The sequence below is a fragment of the Cyanistes caeruleus genome, chromosome 7 (genome assembly GCF_971803275.1).
Source record: "Cyanistes caeruleus chromosome 7, bCyaCae1.hap1.1, whole genome shotgun sequence".
NCBI lineage: Eukaryota > Metazoa > Chordata > Aves > Passeriformes > Paridae > Cyanistes > Cyanistes caeruleus.
Genome location: NC_141707.1, coordinates 9,505,904 through 9,523,529, shown reverse-complemented (window position 1 = coordinate 9,523,529; position 17,626 = coordinate 9,505,904). Strand labels below are relative to the sequence as shown.

Below are 17,626 nucleotides of genomic sequence, written 5' to 3'. Positions count from 1 at the left end.
GAGGAAGAAAAAGAGGGATGGCTGAGCAATAGCAGCTACTGAGAAAGTGTGATAAAGCTGTAAATGATTTGAAGATTTTAAGGCTGCCTTGATGTAATAAAACTTTAGAGATCAGCACTTGCTGTGGGTAACAGCATCATATTAATAATGCATTGCTAGGAACTGTCTCATTATCATCATTACTGGTCAATGATGTTGGCAGTCCTAATGACAGGTGTGGATTTGTACCCACCTTAGCCCAAAGAGGCTGCTGTGTGAAGGACTGCATTGCTTTTGCAAAGGAGCCTTGGCTGTGGAGAGAAAGAAAGAAAAAAAAAAAAACAAACCTGTTGAAAAGAAATGGTTTGAATAAAGTATACAAATGGCAAAAGAAAAATGAAAAAAAAAAATCCAGACTGTTTATTTATTTACTTTAAAGACAGAGTATTATGAATAAACTGACAGAGCAGGAGAAATACACAATTTATAAGACAGCACTTTACATTTTTCTTGTGCTGTTTGCTTTCAGTCTCAGCCACCTTCTCTTCCAAGCCAGTTCCTTTCCTTAGCTAGAATTGTATTGTGAACTATATTCAGCTTTCTTTTTGTCTGAAAATAATTTTAAACTGAACATCAGAGCAAAGGGTGTGTTTTCCTACCCCCTACATCCATTCCATTTGTTCCAGCCCACATTAGCACAAACCATTAGAACAGAAAATGGCTAAAGAGGCAGAGAGCAGACCCCCACCAGGGTATGAGCTGCGACTTAGACTCTGTTCAGGGGAGAAGACCTGTGCTAGCCTTCAACTGTTTTATTATTAATACCCTTTTTTGTGTTCCCCATTTAATCCTAGGTAATCCCAGGCAGAGCTTTCATCTCAGGGCTTTGCTTTTTCTCTGTGTGTGCAAAGGACTTTGGCTCAGTTACATGAAATCATGTGGCTAGAGGACAAACTGCTGATTGCTTCTGTGCACATCTGCCTTGAGTCACAAGTAACAAAAGCAATTACAAATTATGAACACACAGCCTTTCTAGAATAAATCTGACACTTTTACAACTACCACACCCAGCTACTTAAGAGACAAGGGTTTTATGATATAGCACTATCAAATATGCTCAGCTTTATGAAACAGTCAAATGCTCTCATTTTTAACTTATATGGAGTTTGCAGTACAAGGAGCTCTAATATGGGAGCAACCTTCAGGATTTTATCATCCTCTTCCTTCCTATTTTAAAATCTTCATAGAGCTGATATCATTTGTATATTACAAGTTATCCAACATAAAGCATTAAAAAATTAAAAAGCATTAAAACTTTCAGAAGTAGTTCCACATGCTAACTTTTATAAGGACGTAACTGAAGAGTGATCCAGCTTTCCATAAGCTGCAAGGAGCTTCAGTCCTTCCCTCCCCTGCTGCTGCTTTTCAAACACCATCCTCTTCCCAGAGCCCTGGTGCCATTACCCACACCACACCTAAGGCTGCTTTCCAGGAAATCAGCCCCATAGGGAATTTCAGGAAGAGACATTCTATAATGCATTCTTTCTGTGGTGAACTATTCTCCAAGATGGATCAGATTTCAGATCCATTCCCAGGGCATGACAAATGCTTTCTGGAGTTGGGATGTGTGATAACTTGACCTTCAAAAGGTTTCTCTTCCTGATTTAGTAGCATCACTGTATGCTGCCAGAGCCATGTGTTTTGTTTTTCCTGCATGCCTAAATGCACATTAGGCACTGAGCATTTGTTAGACAGAAAAAGAAGACAAACAAGGAAACAATGGCCACACTTTGTTGATGAGGTTGCTAAAGCTCAGCAAAGTAAAAAGAAGGATGGCAGGATGCAGATCACACCCAGACTAATTAATGGATCATCTAAGCTTCCACTAGAAGTATTTTCTAAAGATAATAACTGAAATCAGATTCTTTTCAAGTCCTAATCTGTTAGTACAAGCCCTCTTCCAAAAACTCACTTGAGCTCTGACCACCCAGCATGGCTTCCCAATTTGTGAGTTAGGAAATGACTGACCCAACAGGAGGGGCACCTGCCCAGGGCCATTCAGAGGCAGAAGAAAACAGTGAGGTGGCACAGAAATCAGATGGTGTAGGACCTGAATAACCTGTAGGATTTGAATGCACAGTTATAAAAGAATTTGGATCTTTTTATTATTATTATTATTATTGTTAAAGGATTTTGATGTTCCAATCATGGTAATCAGAAACTTTTAAGCTTATTTAGATCCTGCTCCCTTTCTGCTAAATCCCATGAGAGTGATAACAATGCACAACTTTTCCTGGGCTATGGCCATGGATCAGCGGGGAAAAAAAAAAAAAAAAAGAAGAAAAAAAAAGTAAATCATTCTATACTGAAATGATTCAAAAATGATTCAATAACACTGAAAAGATAAGTGGCACATGCTTATTTTTGTCTTAGGAAGACACTATGGATGAAAATGATAACCATTTTAACTGCAATGATGCTGAGAACAGGAGTAACACCCACAGAGATAAGTGGCTGCAGCAATCTCCCCCAATTACAGGCCAGCTATTCTGTTCAGCACAGCTCCCTCCACACAAGATTAGCACCACAGGCTGGAAGGTAGAAGCAAGAAACCAGACTTTAAATCTCAAAAAATGCATCTCTGACCAGTGACACTAGCCTGAGTTTTGAAGCAGGCTTGGCAAATGTGAGTCTCCCACAGCACAGATAGTTTGGGGGATTTAATCCTTTGTTTCAAAGGGGTATGTATGAGGCCTTTAGGGGGGGAGGTTACAGTTCATCTTTGTTTAGAAATAAAAGCAAATCACAAAAAACATGAGAAGTTCAAACTGAGCACAGCCATAGAACAATTCCTAGGCACAAAAGCTTTCTTTCCTTAACATGATGTAACTTGCCAGCCAGGACCCCACCATCCACAGGAGCTGGCACTGCTTTTTAGAATTCCCATCAGGACAGTGGTACTTACAGAGCCAGCTGTTAATCTGAAGGATGCTGGGTAGCTCCAGTCGTTATATTGCTCCATTTATGGCATTCCACAGTTGGTTATGGCCACTGAATGGTTCAAACCTGTAAACCACAAGTGCAGAGCATCCAGTCAGAGAATTCACATCTCCCAAATGAGCAGAGAAAGGGACATCCTCCTGGGCATGAGTGTGAGTAATTTCAATACTGAGTGGCAGAGGCAGCACTGAATTCCCTTGGCTGAGTTAAAGCTTTGGGGTTTGTTTGAGCACCTTCCTCCAGCTCCCCACACGTGCTTCCCCTGCAGCCCAGCAGGGACACGGGGTGGGAAGGAGGGCAGGAATGCTTTTAAAGGAAACCCATCCCCAGAATGAGAAACAGGATAATCACAGGCCTTCATTCTCACTGTAAATCAATCCCACATTCACAGCCTCCCCTGGGAACAGCAGTCAAAATGACTTAAGAAAAATTAAGTGGCACCTGATGCCTGTCTATTAATTTCTGTTTAAAAAGCTGTGTTACATTTTAGCAATAGCTCCAGTTTCTAAGATAGTAATATCATTCACCAGCACTTGTCTGGTACGTGTTTGTACTCCTCAAGAAGCTCATTTAACTTCAGTCCTTGCTGAAAGAAATGTATTTTAGTTAGATGGAATTTTACTTTACACTATATTTATAACATACACTATTTTTCTACAAAATAATATTTTTTTTTTTTTTCTTTTTGGTGACCACAAAATCTATCCTCACTCCCATCCTCTAAGATGCACTGAGGAAAAAAGTTTGTGTAGGATTATGGATGTGTGAAGGCAGCAGTGAATTCCCAGACAGATGGACACTTTCCTACCACCAGCTATTCACACCAACCAGCTCACAGTGTCTGTCACAAGGCAACTGCTCTACACTTCCAGGAATTTCTAAGGCTAGGGAGGTTCAGCAGAACATGTATCTCCAAAATGCAAAATCCTCTTCTACACGAGAATCTCAAAAGCAACTGTGACAACTCAAACCAGCAAGCGAGTTTTAACCATGAATTTTTTCTTTACTATGTGGATGGACATAATTATTCCAGCCACAGCAAATGCACCAGCTTTGATTTCAGCTGTTTTCACAGGGATGAACAATGTTGTACAAATAAGTCCTCAAAATGTTGGAGCAGAAAGTGCCATGGACACAGTACCCCACAAACTGGAAAAATTCACCTCAAGGTTCACAGCTCCTGGTTCTCTGCTAGTGAAAGTCCAGTAAATAAATAAACCCTAAGCAAACTGCTCTTCTGACTCCCTTTCTAAATAATTTTGCCTGGCTGCAGCTCTCTCTCCATGCTAGACTTCCACCACAGATCAGTGCTTTGTCATTTTGTCACCATTTGAAGCACTGTCATTTTAAATTACATGATAGTCACAAGGAAAGTACCTGATGTGCTCAAATGATGAACCACCATCTCCTGCCAAAAACAATAAAGTGGCAACACTTATTTTCTGCTGGGTAAACCTCTTAATTTCTGTATTACAGGAGACTTCTTTCAAAGCTGAAAAATGGCATGTTTGCAGCCCCAGAACATTTGCAATCTTGAAATCCTCCCCTTTCTGTGCTCTGCTGTGCCCAGCCAGGTCTAAAAATCTGATGAGAGTGGAACTGCTGAAAGTTTTAATGCTGATATTTTTTCCAGCACTGCTTCCAAGTCATCCATGGCTATTTAGCACATACCTCCCAGAACTGTGCAGGGCACCATCTGCAAACGTGGCACAGATTATACAGACTGCAAATAAACAGGTGTTTGCCTCATGGTACCACTGACCATTTGAGAGATGTCTGGAACAACAGCAGCCCATCGTCTGTGGGAAAAAACAACACCACACTGTAAGCAGGCTTGGTCCCAGGGACTCCTAAAAGTGAGGAATGAGGAACATGTGCTCCAAATGTAGGCAAAAGACATGATTTTATCCCAGAGCATAAGATTTTAAAAGTATACTGTTGGGTCAGGCTGAAGCAAACACACAAAACCACTGAAATATTCAAGTGCCCATTAGCATGGAAAAACTGGAGTGAAACTCTTCAAAAGCTGATAGTGCCAGGGGATTTTACAGACATTACTACGAGATTTTGTTTCATCCAAGCTTTTCTTTTACCATTATTATCTGAATGGCTGCACATGGATGTGGTGGAAGCAGTCACTGGGAAGGCAGGATGCCCTGGGCTAGTGCCAGGATCCACACTGGGCATGGGATGCCTGGAAAACACAAACTGCCTCTGTGCTCACTACTCTTAGGCCATTGTTACAGGTCAGAGATGTGCCTTCCACAGGGACCATGACCACGAGCTCCCTTCTGTCCTAGAGGGATGTAAATTCATATTTTTGGGTGGGTAATTTTGTGAATGGCCCTTCCAGCTAGAGCTGTTGAGAGCAAGGAATGTTTCTCTTTCCTTTCTCTGTTCAATTAAGTGTATGTCAATTTGTTCAGCTACAAGAGATCCCTTCAGAAAAAAAATTCTGAAATTTCTAAATTGAAAAATTGTAGGCATTTGTCTATCATAGTATACAGTTTGGTTCAAAAAAAAAAAATCCAATGAGATCTACTCTGAAAGTATTTGCACAAATTATAATCTCTCAAGCACTCACTTCTAAAAAATACCTTTTCTTCCCACCTCTTCTCCTTTGCAAAGGTCACATCCTGCTAGCTGTGGAAAGGTGAATTCAGCATTTCACCAGGCACAAGATGAACAAGGTGACAGACAGCTCTTGCAGTCCCAGACTTTCTGATGGAGCTTCCCCTGGAGATGGTGTTCCTCCAACCTCACCACCTGGGGGGCTTCCTTCTTCCAAAGGCCTTCAGCATCTAAGCTGCAAAAATAGATTAAATCACTTTAAAAGTTAAGGCAGCATAAAGAGGCTGAACAAAATGTGTTGTGCCATGTTCTGTGCTATAAACTGCTGGTTGCAAACAGCATTGGTTTTACCTGCCAGGTGACAATGTACCCTTAGAGAAAATAAAAAATTCAGGTTCCCAGACATCATTTATTATCATTTCTAATCTCCCACACTGCAAAGCAGAGACATCCTGGTTTGTTGTTTTTTGGGTTTTTTTTTGACCTCTGGTATTTCTTTAACTCAGCTTCCAGAAGTAATTCCTATCAGAGGTATTAAATCAGGACACTTAGTTTTTTACCCAGCATTATTATCACCATGGCTTTCATTAGAGTGAGCAAGAAGTCTTTTGCAGTTTTGTGGAGTCTTCCAGCATTAGCAGTTAAGTAACATACTTTAAAAAAAAGATGTTTTAAGGTGGTTAAGCAGTGATGAAATAGGCAATATTTTTCTTGTTTCCAGTTCATTCAGCTGAGGAATCAAAAAAAAACCTAAAAAGCTCCAAACAACACAACTTACTAGAATACAATCAGGAAACAGAAAATCATTTCTTCCTCCAAACCCAGCTCAGAATAAGTTTATTGGAAATTTAAATATGCTTTAGTAACAACAACAAACAAAAAAATTGAATAATAAGTTTTGAACAAGTTTTGACTTGCCTTCCCTTTAAAGTGGGGGGATTTTTATGCCTAGTCAGGAAAGCAGAAAATAATGACTCTTTCATGACTTCACTACAGCATCTTTAAGCAGTAATTTCCAATTGAAAATTTTTTAAAAATTATTTTTTAAATCAAACCTTTATCCAACTAAAAGCTCATTTCCTTGAAATGCATACTGCTCCTTTACTAAAGAAACACTCAATAAGGTAATCCAAATAAAGCCTTCCAGAACACCACATGAAACAGGAAAACCTCCAGAGAAATAATCCTCAAACCCCCACAAACCCTTTAAAACCTGATGCTGCTGTTGGTCACTGGACATTTCTGAATGAGGTTCACAAATCATTATGGAACCAACAGCCTCCAAAACACTTTCTACAGCAAATAAACGACCCAAAAGAATAATTTAGGTGTCTTAAGGTTTATCCTTGGAGAGCAGGGGGTGTAACCATGTTGGGGAGCCTGCACACTGTGAAGGGTTATGGTTTTGTTTGTGGAATCAGGTGATGGGAGAGGTGAAAAGGAGTGCACAAACACTTGGGTAGAGGGTTCCAGTGAAACCTCAGCTTCTCCACAGGAAAAATTGTTGATGTTAATACCTTTATTCATTTGACCACAGTCCTAGCAGAGTCCAAGAGCACACACACAAAACTGAAGGTGCAAATACAGTTCTGAATAATCTTTTTTGCAGTGGCTTACTGATCAGACAACGAAGAAAGCTCCTTCTAGGAAGGGAGCCAGGAAAGCCATAGAATGAACTGGTTTAAGGGTTTTTTTTTAAAGTGAAATTTTAACAGTTATCAGCAATTTACTTTTGCCTCAAACAGAATGTATAAAAAGGTTTTCCCTCTGAAAGGTTTCCATATATGTAAATAGTGACCTAAATGTAAGTATATTCATGGCTTTCTAAAGTTTGAATTAATTACCAAGCTTTATCTTTACATTTTTCATTTTGAAGTTATAAAAAGATATTTTGTAGTTTTTCACACTATCTCTGTGCCTGAAGATCTGCACAGAAGATCTCTGCACAGAAGCCAAATTTGAGAGATCTGCAATGAATTTTAGACAGTTCTCCAACACTGAAATTCTTTTGCACTCACACACAAATAGTGACACTTCAAATGCCACCAGAATTGGCTGGAACAGAGCAGTAAGAAACAAGAAATTCAGATGCAATAACTTTGGGGTGGTTTTTTTTTTTCCACTTAGACATCATACCAAGCTTAGCACACATTTCAGATAATTAAAAAAAACCCACTTCTAGCCCAGAATCTCAAGCTTATGTGCTCTTTTTCACTTTTAGAAAAGGTAAAGAACCCCCAGTCAAACATATCAGAGAGTAGTACAAAGAATTTAGCCCTCTATTGCACGTAGTTTTACTTGCAATATCCTCCTGTATTGTTTCTAGAAGTTAGATAAGATAGAGAAACATTAAACTTGCCTTTTGTCTCTTTGGAATGCTCTGCTCATTTCATCACTTTTGAAAGATTATAGATTTAGGCATGGCATGTCATTAGAATTTGCCCATAAATCAGAATATGTCATGCTCTTCCCTGAAAAATTAGAGGCCTTTGCACCATCCCTCCTTTTAGCTAACAATAAACTATTCACAAAACAGCAATCAAATCCCATCTCAGTTGATAAATTAATCAGCTTGATTTATTTCAGCTTATCAGTAAAAAAGGCTTTGAAAATGTCTGCGTGGTTTTTTCCTGTTGTTGGATTTTTTATTTCCAGAATGGGGATATCAAAGCAAGTCTGAGCATTTCAGTAGCTGAGTCTTAAGACACACCTTGATTTTTGATTTTGCCATCCCTGTTAGACAGCAGAGAGGATGAATACTGCAACAGGTCTGGAAGCAAAATTCTCAGGCTGATAAATATTAAGCAGCACAAAAGCCTGTACAGTTTTACATATTCAAGTAATATTTACATATTACTGTATTTTAGTGTCCTTTACCTATCTCACTTATCACCTTTGCCTTAGTTTCTGTATCTGTGTACAAACCACTTGGTCTGGTTTACCAGAGAATTTATGAGATTTGCTGTTGAAAAGAAATAATAAAAACCAAAAATGATGAGTATAGTGAAATATAAGTTTGAAATTGCAATTCAGGTCATGCTCACCAGATAGTCCATTAACATTTTCTAAGGTGACAAGGTACTGCTGCTTTTACAAAGCACTAGGATTGATTTAAAACTCTGCTGACTGAGCTGGTATTCACTACTCACTCAAACCCACTCTAGAGATATAACTGGCATGTTAGATTTAGTATCCTCAGATAAAAAACAGAGAGAAAATGATTTTATTGTTGGTATAACCATCACAGCACTGACATTTTTCATTAAAATATTACAAATTTAGCTGAGGAGAAGAATTGACAGAGGAGAATAATAACTGAATTCTTTCTTCTGACTGAGTACCCTTGCCTTTAAAGCATTAATACATCTCTGTTTGAAAATACATTAAATTAATGGGGAAATTTTTGGTTTTGTTTTTGGGATGTCTTTGGAACCAGAAGGCTGTGGATATTAAAAGGCTCAGGATGTACAGTCACTGCAGGAGGGTCAGCACAGCAGCACAAAATGCCCTTCCACCCCCTTTTTTAAGCTGAAGGGCAAGTCCTCTCTTGCTGTAAGTTACCTCTAGGTGTTTACCAGCCATTAACCTAAAAGTGGCTGTAATTTCTCAGCCTGTAATTAGCGATGGTGACTAAAGCTGATCAGACACCATCCTGACAGCTGCCTGGGATTAGGGATGCAAGGCACCTCTCCTTCTCTCCACTCATGACAATTCATTAGCTCTGCTCTTTGAGAGCAGCTGTACCATTTGTGGGGAAATTTATTCAGATTCCCCTCAAAATTATTGCTGCAACGTGGGAAGATGAGTGATTTGATGAGGCTGTGTGTTTACTGTCAGATAACACAGGTCGGATCTGCGGTCACAAGTGATGGGAGATTATGTTTCATGAGGAAAAACGCCCTTTTTAAGGCAAAAGTTTAATAAATTCCACGAGGCAAAGGACAAAATGCTGTAACATGTCAGTCATGTCTCACAGTGTCATCCACAAAACACCCCTAAAACTGTACACGTGAAGTTCATTAAAATTCTGCTTTTCTGTCACAGCTTGTTGAAGCATTCCGCTAAAAAAGCCTCTGATTTAGTCAAAGCTGATCAAAGTATGAGAAATGCTCATGTGTTTCTCAAATGAGAAATATAAAATGCTCTCCTTGATTAGTGAGTAGGGTGGGACAAGTAAAATTCAACAGGCTTAACTGCCAAGCTAAAACTGAGGAATTTAGTGTTTAGGGATTTAACTTGTGCTCAGAGAAATACCATAAATGTGCATCTTCTGAGCAGAACAAACCCACAACACTTGGAAAACTCGGTGTAACTTGTGTCTCCTCTCCAGCCCCAGTGATAACACCCACCCCTGCACATGGCAAAGCCTGAGGAAGACCCATCAGTGGGGTTCAAACCACAACCCTCCCTGGAACTTTCATTTCATTCCCCATTCATACATTAACACTACACCAGCAGACCAGTCACACCACGCTGGACCCAAAGTCAATCTGTAACTTCAATAAAACACCTCACTTTTGTTTTGTTGGAACAATATTTGCCATATTTCTTTCATATGCACATTGATATAGGCCTGGCCCCCACAACTGACTGGAACTGAGGATGCTCAGCTGCTTTTGATGCCAAGTTCTCCTGTGGATTTGATTTAGCCTTTCACCCAGCTTTAGCATTCAAATACATATTGAGTACACTGATGTTTCCAGCAAGGAAATGTCAAAAACACTGACAACCTCTTCATGGTCTTTAATCCAATATCCTGTGGCCTCACTGACTTCTGGGTTTTAATTTGCTATCCCAGTGCACAGTAATTTCTGGTTATCTCTGTCACAGTCTTAAGCACATCTCAAGATGAAATTTTGGCAGGTTGTCATGTTTAAGAACAGGTGCTCTGACTTTTTGCAGTTTGTTTTGATTTTTTTCTATCTGTTCTTTGAAACTGGGCTCTGTGTGTGTGTGAATGTATCATCTCTGACCATCTGAATATGTAGTTCTTTTAATCCCCATTTTTCTACACACATGCACAGACATTAATTTTAATCAGGGAAAGCTAAGATGAAATACCAATAAAAAAAAGAGGAGTTGTAAGGCATGACATTTCATTTATGGATATAGCTGAGAAGATTAATGTCTGAGCCAGCAGCCTGTCCATTACCACCTTCCACTACTGAGGAGCAACATCATGTGTAACAACTCACTCCTCATTGATCACCAGAATTTCTCACTGCCAGATCATCCTCTTGCCCTCAATTTGTCTATGCAATACCATTAATTAAACCAGGAAGAACAAATAATTTTCAGTGAGGAATTCTGCACGATCCCTTTTCAGGGCACATGAGTATGTGTACGCTTGTGTATTTTCTTTTGATCAGTATTTTAAATTTCTTCAGTGTGTGACTTAGCAGAAGGAAGGTCAGCTCCCCAGGACTCAGCTCACTGAAAGAAAAATTCAAAGCAGAGGAATGTACCTGTAGGCTGGATTCAGCTAAAAGATTGAACTAATTCATTTTGAGCACTTTATGTGGCAAGAGGTGGTTTTTAAAGCCTGGTCCCATTTTATAACGGAGCTTTCCCTTCATAATACAGAAAGCTACTTTTTGGATACACTGAGAAAAGTGATAAACTTGTCCTTAGCACTAGTTCACCTGGCCCAGTAACAAGAGCAGAACTGAGAAGCAAATGCTAAGAGTGAAAACAAAGTGAATTTTATGGAAAATAGTGCATGGATAGCTCAGATAATATATGCTTTTACAGATAATTGTCCATCATCTAGAAAGAGCATGGAATAAGATAGCAAAGGCTTCAAATGGAAGGTGTTGTGGCTGAAACACCTTCCTTCAAAGTAGCTCTCTCTTCTGGAACCACTCAGTAAATTCCATAAGGATGGCTGTGGCCAGCAGTTCTGATTAAAAACCAGCAGGGCAACGAGGAAATGTGCGAGCAGGAACTGCATTTGCTCTGGTTACCAGGTCACTGGCCTGATACAGGCCTTAACAGGTGTACAGGTAGGAAAAAACAAACCAAATCAGGAGGCTGGGTAGAGAACTCTATTGCTCCCCACCCCTGCACATCCCGGCTCCTAAAAATAAATCTGTTTAAGTAGTGGGAAAAGAGACACAGAATAATCAGAGGAATCCTACAGAATCACAGAATACTTTGGTAGGGACCTTAAAGCTCATCCAATTCCAATCTGGGCAGGGACACCTTCCACTAGACCAGTTTATCAAATTTCTAATCAAGGTGGCCTTGAACACTTGCAAGAATCCACAACTCCTCTGAGCAACCTGTGCCAGCGCCCCACCACCCTCTGAATAAAGAATTTCTTCCTAATATCTAATCTGAACCTGACTTTTCTCAATTCAAAGCTATTCCTCCTCGTAGCAGAAGGGAGAATATTGGAGGAAATATAAGCAGGTTTTTTTCCAGGGATCATTTCCAGAATGAATATTCTACAACTGAGTTAGGAACTGATCTTTCGTGTCTTGGGTCCCTTTTATTTTCCAGCCTCCCTATTCACACTGCTAAATTAATTTCTTGCTTCAAATACAAATTGAAAAAATACACTTTTTAGGGGAAAAATAATTATATATCAAGTACAATACTTGGAAATGAAGAAAAATCCATTTTATTTTAATGCCTTTTAAGCTGGATGTTATCTTTGAATTTTACCTCAGGTAAGCATTTTAGCTGACATACAAAAAAAAGGAAAAAAAGCAGAAAAAAGAGCATTGCCTGAGTCACCTAACACATAGGGATATCCCTAAGAAAAGTATTTATTTGCACACCAGATTAGAGGGAAAACAAAGGCTAAGCAGATTATGACATGACACCCATGTGTGTGAAACAGGGAATATTAAGAGAAGATCACGTTTTTTCCCCAGGAATGCAAATAGATTCATACCAATAGTTTTGATGCTGTCTTATGTTTTAAAAAGAAAATGAAATCCTGCTGCAAATGCAGAGATCAAGGGTGGTTTTTTGGCATGTCAGAGAAGGAATAGCTTGCATGTCCTAGGTGATCCCCAGAATAATAACTGTGTCCCAGCACAGGAAGTGTTATCCCCACTATTCTGAGCTTCTCCACAATTTTACACATGCCTCATGCATACAATAAGATTGGCAGGAAAAACTCAACCCTTACTAACTCAAACCCATGATTTGCATCATTTATGAAAGCTCTGAAATTCAGAGGTGTTGGATATGTTCAACCACCATCAAGGACTTCATCCTTTATCTGTGGATACTGTTCAAAAGACAGTGGGAAAACCCATTCATGTTCAAAATACAGATTTGTTTGCACTACTCAGCAAGGAGTGCAAAAGCCATCCCTGCTTTTATCAAATGCTGCCCTTATTCCCAGCAATGTTTTGTATATTTAAGTACCTAAGTACTTCACTAAACACTTTTCTGCCATCTATCATGGATCAATACCACAAAACTTCTTGACACCTTTTACATTTTTCAGGAAGGGGAGCTTCACACAGGACTCACTTGGTTACTGCAGAAAATCACTGGAGAATGGTTTTGTTGACAGTGAAAAATAGGTTTCCTGAGCTTCTCTCTTTGAGGAAATGCACTGGCTGCCACCAGCAGGTATTTCAGCACACAGCTTTCCCCCTTCTCACATCCTTTCTGCAGCACCAAAATGTCATTGGCAGGCCCATTAACATCTGTCTCATTTCTTCTTACTGGAATTGTCTCTGCCAGCAGAAAAGAAACTCAAAGCCAATTTTTCCACCAGGAGTATCTGTCATCACCTTGGACTTCCCATGCAATGCATTTGGAAGATGCAGGGTAAGGTGTCTGACATGCAGGCTGCCTCACCATAAAAATCTCTTATTTTCTTTGCCATGCCTATTGTGTTGAACAAAATGAGGTGTTTGTGCTGAGATAGAATGTCCTTGTTTGTTTATAGGAGTCAACATCTTAAACAGTTCCCTGAAGCATTAAAGAGAGAAGAAAAATGATAATTCCAGGGAAGAAGCAATATCACAGAGGAAACATAAAGCAGCACCTGAAGAACTTTACCTTTTAATATTTTTTATAAATTGATGCTCTACTGGGATTAAGGAGCCTAAGGAAATCTCTGCTCCCCACCTCATGGCTCCAGATAAGGATGAGCAGTTCAGATGTGGGGTGGCCATGCTGTGACTGTGCTGGCAGCCTTCTGATCACAAAGAAAAAACATATCCACCATGAAGTTTCCTACTATTCAAGCAATGTGGCAGAAGCAAAGACTCAGTGACTCTCTTTAACATCCCATTTTCATATAAAGGGAACATCCATCAATTTTAACAGGACACGTTACAGACAGATCAGCACAATTGCAAAAGTCAGATTACCAACAACACCTGGTACTGGCTATCAGAATTGTCCTTTAAAAGAAATACCTGGAGATCAAAAGCTCAGTAGAGTTTATGAAGTACAACCAAAACTCAGAGTGTGTGTGACAGGTCCCCCTGTAATAAATACACTTTTACCTACATCCATCCATGAGACAAGTTTTCTCTTAATATTCTTAAGCAAATCTTAAAGCTCCAGAACAGGAAACTTGCTCTTGCTTGAAAACATTGCAGCAAGACCCCTCACCACAACCAAGCCCTAGCTTTTCACAGCTTGCTCCTGTGCCTGCTGCCCCTCTGCAGAGGCCAGCACTTTTGGAGCTGTGAGACTCCAAAACTCTTTGACTCTTTGTGTCACCCTGCAGTCACCTCTGGGCTCTGATATTCCTGCAGGGAAAGCCTCACCTTCCAGTGTTATCCCTGAGCCAAGCCAGGATGCTTTTAAAGTTCCCTAATTATGACCATTATTATTTTTTACAGCTTCTTTCATGTAAGAATTACAAAGTACTTCAATAAACAATGCCAGTTAATAAAAAAGAAATGGAAATTTAATTTTTTTTTTTTTTGCTAATCAAGCCATCAGGTCTCTTAAGATGCAGGTGTCATTCTCATTCCTGCTGCAGGCTTCCTGAGTGGTTGTGAGAAAATTATTTGTGTTCTTTTTGCTTTAGCTCTCTATTCATTAAACTGAGATAACAGCACTTCCTTTCTCTGACCTTTTGTACATTTTCTCTGAAGTCCACTGTAAATTTTACTGGTCATGTACTGTGTCTTATGTGTAAATTCAGTGTCTATTAAAACCTTCATTTCAGAGAGAACCTCAAACAACAGCTGGAGAAGAAATAATAACACAGAGATTTCAGGTGGAATAAATGTGCAGCTTATTAATTTCTTCTAAAATACAAAGTGCTTCAGCTGTGAAGTTTTAATATGAATGCCAGTATAAAATAGATATTTGATTTCTGTGCTTTGTAATGCTGCATCCTCTTACAGGCATCCAATATTAACGTGCAAATCTCTCTCAGAATATAAGATATTACTTCTAGCAACCAAAGTAGCATTGATTACCCCATGTATCCTTTTTAAGCCCTTCATTTTATAGACTGAAAGTTATTTTTAAGACAGAATCTTGAAGAAAGGGATCTTTGATATAGCAGAAATCCTCTAAAACAAAGGCAGTAGAAAATGAATATTTAATGGATGGGCAACTCTTCTCTTAGGATTGATCTGCTAAAAAAACCACAAAATCAAACAAAACAAAAAATGCAAAACATCTCCCAGACCAGCTCTGTAAATGAAAGCAAACAAAAGCAGAAACAAAACAAAGAGCCCTGACGGTGGTTAGAGATGCACAGCAGCACCTCTGGGACATCATTTTCCCAAGGAGAGGCCACAGAGGAGGTTTCCTGACACCTTCTCTCCTCAGGGCTCTGAATCCCAAAGCCAAGGACAAGCATTCCTGGGATCAGATGGAATATTCCCTTCACTGACAGATTTGGACCACAGAACAAAGTTTAACACACAACAAGAAATGAACAAGGGAGGTGCAAACCCTGGGCTGACCCCTGTCTTTAAGCACTTTATTTGCTGTATTTCACACCTAGTGATACACAGGAGGCCACTGGAAAGTTACACCTTCAGGATCATGGACCTGATGGATTAAATATTCTTTGGCATTGACTTGTACTACTGAAAGAATAAAAATACTCTGAGTAAAACTAAGTCAGGAGGATCAAAAAGCCATTTTTCTACTGAAAAAATAAAAATACTCTGAGTAAAACTAAGTCAGGAGGATCAAAAAGCCATTTTTTTCTGAAAATAGTCCTTTCCTGTCCTACCCTGCTAAGCTTAATAAGGAAAACCCTTTTTTTTCCTTGCCTCTCCTCTCAGAAAATAGAATCATCATTTCCTTTTGCTTTGTTGCTCTTGTTTTCACCTTTGCCTGGAGTCAATGTTTAGATATGAAAGGTTTTTCAGATGCACCCACAGCAGTCAGCAGTGTGCCAGTATATAGCACAAAACCCGCTGCAGTAAACTGATTTCAGTGCTATCCCTTATTTCTATTGTTTAATAAAATGAAATATTTTCCCTGACCACTGTTAAGGATAAAACACAGAGGTAAAGAGCAAGGGCATGCAGTGCCTGCTGTGGCAATGCTGGATTGTAACACAAAATCTTCAGGTGCTGGGCTTCAGATTCATGGTTATTTAAAACTAAACTTTAGAGTTATTTCCCCTAAAAGATGAAGTCACACTGAAAAAAAAGTTACCATTTCTGTTGCCAGAAGGCACTATTTTCAGAAGAAACAAAAGGGATTCGAATTTCTGAATAACTTCTATTTTTTGTGAGGTAATACTTTTGCCTCTCTATTATTTTGTCTGGAAAGTTACCTGATTTTTTTTTAAAGGTCTGTTTCAAATTACAAGTTGTCTGCAATCACCTTCTAGTTTAGAAGTACATTATAAAGACATTATAAAAAGTCTTTAGTACAATAAACCCTAGAACCACAGAATGATTTGGATTGGAAGTGACCAAAGATGTTGTAGTTGCAACCCCTGTGCTGTGGGCAGGGATGCCAATAATGTTCATTAATGCCAGTAAAGTTAATTAATGTAACAGCAGTAGGTCTAATGTAGCTTTATACAACTGGCAGTGTTTTCAGTATGGATCTCTTGGAGCCTGCAAACTGCACTGTACTGAAATTCATAAATTGGAAAGACCAATAATAATAATAATATTGCAAATATTTAAATAGAAAAATAATCAATAAAGATTCTATGGACTTGAAAACAGAGGAATAATATAAGGTTTCCTGGGCAGCAAAAGCATCAGTAATGTGCAGATGGAAAAGCGTTATTCAAAGACAAGACACTTGGGAAATAAATGTGTTTAAATCTCTACATGCCTGTTATTCTGTTACAAAAATAATTGTAATCTATCTTGTCTCTAGGTGCCTCACACAGTCAGGAAAGAAACTACAACTAGCAATAAATCCATTGTCTTTGTCACCAAAGGTGAATTCACAAAACCACCTCCAGCCCCACACATCTCCCCTCCCTGAGAAAACACTTCATGTCTAACCAGCTCCTGGGAGGTAAAACCAAAATACCACCAGGTACATCACTCATTTATATTTTTTAACAACAGGAACTGCCCTTCAACCCAAGCCAAGAAAGAGACAGCAAATATCTGGAGTAAAGATCTTTTTTATTTTGGTGGGGTTTTTTGTTTGTTTTTAATGTTGCAGCTATCCTAAATAAAAGATCAGAGCTGCACAATGGGAGGTAGAAAAGATCTTGCTCAAAAAATACAGAACTTTAGGTCTGAGATACAAAACTCTTGGAGTATTAGAAAAAGTGGGGGGAAAGCTCAAACAAACAACTGAACAGCTAAATTAGTTAACTAATAAGGGGTAAACCCCCCATTAGCACACTGGGAATGCTGGAGAGAGGAGGTCTGCTGGAAACAGTATTTTGGAAAAAGAAGGATGTTCTGGAAGTGTGCAAGACAGGGCCTGAGGCTGAGAACTGACAGCTAATTAGTTATAAACTTGTAAATGGACATGACAGCAGAGAATGTTATTGTGATTTTACACCCTATTAATAAAGACTTTTTTTTCTGTGGACAACACAGCTAATTAAATGTCTTCCATCGACAGCTTCCATCAAACCCAAATTTACCATATTGGACCTGATGCAACCCAGACAGACACAGAAAAACTGAAGGGAGTTCAGGAA

General features: G+C 39.2%; 1 long non-coding RNA gene across 3 annotated transcripts in view; it reads right to left on the bottom strand.

Annotated features, from left to right (window-relative positions):
- The window catches only part of LOC111931904 (uncharacterized), a 36,729-nt gene that overhangs the window by 7,035 nt on the left and 12,068 nt on the right, over positions 1-17,626 (bottom strand). Inside the window, exons 2-4 of one of the 3 annotated variants that reach the window (XR_002865810.2) lie at positions 5,577-5,785; positions 2,945-3,045; positions 233-290 (exon numbers count right to left, since the gene is read on the bottom strand). This is a non-coding gene — a long non-coding RNA (uncharacterized LOC111931904). Of the gene's footprint in view, positions 1-232; positions 291-2,944; positions 3,046-5,563; positions 5,786-17,626 lie in introns of all 3 variants that reach the window. The other 2 variants (XR_015289180.1, XR_002865811.2) reach the window with 2 other exon arrangements.